We start from the raw sequence: 4,512 nt of genomic DNA, 5'->3' as shown, positions 1-4,512 counted from the left end.
AGTAGATTTCCACAGGCCTGGGTGCCCTCCCATTTAGGAAGCCTGCCCCAGAAGTGCCTATGTGGGAGCCTTGAAATGCACCTTTCTGGCCCAGGCCAAGGGCTGTGCTATTGTGATGATGTGTGAACCGGAAAACACCCACTGGTGTGCCAGTGACACAGCTCACAGACCCGAGATCGTCCTCTCCTCCCGTAAGTGAGTCAGCGAGTTTCAGGATCAGAGCAACGGGACAGGTGACAGGTCAGGGATGTCCCCTCTGCACAGTTCCCAGGGTGTCCAGGGCGGATTAGCTGGGCAGCGAGATCACAGAGCAACCAGGCCCTAAACTGCTCCAATGAGGAGGCAGGACTTTTCCTCCCTGCCCTTTTCAAACTTGCTGTGGTGGATTCCTTTTTTTAGTTTGGGGAAGATTGATGATTTCATTATTTGTGGCACTCAGCAATAAATCTCAGAGTCGCAGCTAAAGTGAGCTCTTTCCCCTCGCTGCATTTTCCGCTCTGTTATTCATCATGTTTAATCATTCACTTACCTCAGACCGCTGCCGGCCTTGGGGAGGGCAGGGTATTATGGACTTGGGACAGTTTTACACTTCAGAGGCTGAGGGGAGGGGACTGCGTTAGGAAGGAACAGGGCTGGGGTGGGTGGGTCATGGCTCAGGGTGGGCGGGAGCCAATGAAGCTTCAACAGAGGCGACAGAATGATCAAGAAAGGGAAGTGACAGCAAAACCCTCCTGGGACCTCAAAGGCTGGCCCTATTTGCCAAGAAAATCTCTCATAAAAGGGGTGAGACTTAATGCCAAAAAGAAAAGGAGAGAAACGGCCGAAGGGTTCTCTGCCAAGGGAATGTTGAAGAATTTAATTCAAGATGAAATGTGCTCTTGTTTGTGTACAATTAATTTTCTCCCCAAATGAAAGGTTTTGTCTGTCACTCAAGTGTTTCAATAGCAACCGCGTAATTAAGGTAGCATGTGCCTCTTCAGTTTGGGAAGCGGCTGTTTGTGTTAACATGTTGGGGAAGGACACATTGCTTGGACTGGTTCCTGGGTCTAAGAAGGTAAAAAACAAAACAAAACAAAACATACAAAGAATGGAAGAAAACACCTCCAAATACAGCCTTGGCTCCCGCGGGGTTGATGTCATCCAGAAAATGTGAGCAGGACTTTCCCTGAGAACCAAGAGGCCTGGGCTTCCTGGGATGGGAGGCTGTGAGGAGAAGAACTAAAGACAGTTTCCAGAAACTATAAAAACGGAGTCATGAATTCAAATGCTCGCGGGGGCCAGGTAGGAGGTGCGTGTCCTGGAAGGGGTTGGCTGTAGTGTTTCAACACAAGTGTGTTTTGTTTGCATAGCACTACCTGGGTGTGAATACTTTAGTTCCACAAAGGAGTATGCACTCTCATTTGTGCTGAAATTTATGGATCTCTTAACTCAACTTTCGTGGGTTTCTATTTTTTTTTTTTTTTTGCTTTTAATAAAGAGATGGTGTATTACTTTTCTACTGCTGTGTAACAAATTGCCACAAATTTAGGGGTTTAACACAGCAACCATGTCTTATCTCACAGGTTTTCCAACATGACGTGACTGGGTTCTCCTCTGAGGGTCTGACCAGGCTAACATCAGGGTATCCGCCAGGCTGTGGTTCTTATCTGGGACTCAGGTCCTCTTTCAAGTTCTTAGTGGTTGGTAGAATTCATTTCCTTCCCATGTTTTCCATGTGGTCCTCCCTATGTTCAAGCTGGCTATGGGGGGTGGAGTCCTACTCATGCTTTGAATCTCTCTGCCTTCCCTGTTGGCTTTTGAGGGTTCACATAATTATCCTGAGCCCACCTGGATAATCCAGGATAATCTTCCTGTTTTAAGGTCAGCTGACTATTTAATCTTAATCACATCTACAGAGTCCCCTTTGTTCTGCAATATAACATCATAATGAAAGTCCCATCTGGTGGTGGAGGTTATGGAGACCAACTCAATGTTGAGAAGTGAAAAACCTGGTTAAAAAGAGATGAGAGATCTGAACAGACATTTTACCAAAGAAGATATCTGAGTGGCAGCTGAGTACATGAAAAGATGCTCAACGTCTTTGTTGATGCAAAGTAAAATCACCATGCGATGCCACGACACACCCAGTAGAACTGCTAAATCAAGAGAGACTGACAAGACCAAGTGTAGGCAAACATTTGGAGCAGACGGAACCCTCCTACATGATGGGTGGCCGTTCCAATGGCATCACCGCTGTGTCAAAACAGCTCCCAGTTTCTTACAAAGTTAAACACACACTTACTGTTTGACCCAGTGATCTCACTCCTCGCTATTTATCCAAAACAAATGAAAACATATGTCCACACATAGCAGCTTTATTCATCACAAAACAACACAAAGGCGCATCACCCGGTGAGTGGGTAAACACACCAGTGTATGCAGTTACAATGGAATATGATACTACTCAACAGCAATGCAAAAGAAATGATTTACTGCCAGAAGCAGCAGGAATGGAGTTCAAAAGTATGATGCAGCCGGTCCCAGTGTGCTGTGGCTCCACGTGGCCTGTAGTCCCAGGTCCGTGCCCCACATTGCCTGCCTGCCATGGAGCCTGACCCTAAGGGCCCTGCTGCTCCCGGCCTCAATGCCATCCCCGAGGGCTGGTTCCACCAGACGTGCAGCCTGTGGTCCGGGCAGGCCTTGTCTCTGCTCCACGACCAGCACTCGCACTACCAGAACCTCCTCGTCTTCTGCAGTAAAACCTACAGCAATGTGCTGGTATTGGATGGCATCATTCCGGGCACAGAGAGGGATGAGTTCTCCTGCCAGGAGATGGTAGCCATCCTGCCTCTCTGCAGCCACCCCAATCCACGAAAGCCACTCCAACCACGACCACTGCAGGCAGAGATGCGTGTCTTGCACAAAGTGGGGAAGCACCTCTGCCTGGAGTCTGTGGTCCAATGTAACATTGACAAGGACGTCATCCAAGTCTCTCAGAAGTTCCTGCCAGGCACGGCCGGTTGCTACTCTAGTTCAAAGCTGACCCTTCATGTGGGTGACCATTTTGAGTTCATGAAGCAGAACTAGGATGCCTTCGACGTTATCACTGACTTCTCAGACATTATCACTGACTTTTCAGAGTTCATGAAGCAGAACTAGGATGCCTTCGACGTTATCACTGACTTCTCAGACCACATGGGCCCGGCCGAAAGCCTCTTCAAGGAAGCCTATTGTCAGCGGATGAAGGTGGCCCTGGTGGAGGACGGCATTCTCTGCTGCCAGAGAGCGCGCCAGTGGCTGCACCTTCACCTCATAAGGAGATGCGGCAGTTCTGCCAGTTGCCGTGGTGGGCTACACCGACTGCATGGTCCCCATCTACCCCTGCAGCCAGACGGGCTTCACGCTGTGCAGCAGAACATGAGTACCCATGTCTGGGAGCCCGTGCAGCACCCGACACATCAGCAGGTGGGGCAGATGCAGCTGAAATGCCACAGCCCAGACGCGCATCGAACAGCCTTTGTGCCGCCTGAATTTGCCTGCAAGGCCCTGAATGGTGTGAGCTGAGCCCCACTGCCACCACCAACACCACCTTGGACCTCGGACAAGGGAGTCTCCAGGGTGCATGGGTGCCTCCAGCCCTGGGCCAGACTTCCCGCCGGCTCTCACCGATCAACCGAGTATTACAGGCCTCAGAATGCTGCCCGGCCTGCCCTGCTGGGTGGACTGTCTGTCTGTGTGTCTCTGTTGCTCTGTGTGGCATTCAGCCTCCAAGCCTATACCAGCTGTGCACAGCGCTGTCTCTCTCACTTCTGTTACCCTCTTCACTCACCAAACAAATGTATTAACAACAACAACAACAACAACAACAAAATAGTATGTTTAGGAAGAAGCCAGGCACAATGTAGATTCCATTTGCATGCAATTCTAGAAAATTCAAAACAAAATTGACAAAGAGTACTGGTTGCCAGGGGCTGATAGTGGAGAGAAGAGATTGACTGCCAAGGGGCGGGAGAGAACATTTTTGGGATGAGGGAACATTCTGGATTACGATTGTTATGGTGGTTATTTATATGACTGCATACAGTTGTCAAAACTCAACAAAATGTTCACTTAAAATTGGTGGCTTTTATTATATGCAAATTATACCCCCATAGAACTGACATTATATCATTACTCTAATGGAAAAATCAGTGCTCCCTGCCAAAATTTCAGGCAGCTGTAAAAAGAAATGCATATATGTGGCTGGGCGCAGTGGCTCACTCCTGTAATCCCCACACTTTGGGAGGCCGAGGTGGGTGGATCACTTTGAGCTCAGGAGTTAGAAACTAGCCTGGGAAACATGTCAAAACCCCATCTCTACAAAAAATACAAAAATCAGTCAGGCATAGTGGCTTGTGCCTGTCGTTGCAGCTACTTGGGAGACTAAGGCTGGAGGATTGCTTGAGCCTGGGAAGTGAAGGTTGAAGTGAGCTGAGATTGCGCCACTGCACTCCAGCCTGGGCGACAGAGTGAGACCCTGTCACACACACACAA

At 49.0% G+C, this 4,512-nt stretch overlaps 1 pseudogene; it reads left to right on the top strand.

Annotated features, from left to right (window-relative positions):
* The first annotated feature begins 1,470 nt into the window (after nt 1-1,470).
* On the top strand, nt 1,471-4,266 carry LOC101022589 (annotated as a pseudogene).
* The last annotated feature ends 246 nt before the right edge of the window (nt 4,267-4,512 follow it).

The sequence above is a fragment of the Papio anubis genome, chromosome 16, assembly GCF_008728515.1.
Source record: "Papio anubis isolate 15944 chromosome 16, Panubis1.0, whole genome shotgun sequence".
Classification (NCBI taxonomy): domain Eukaryota; kingdom Metazoa; phylum Chordata; class Mammalia; order Primates; family Cercopithecidae; genus Papio; species Papio anubis.
This window is presented reverse-complemented; position numbering and strand designations above follow the sequence as displayed.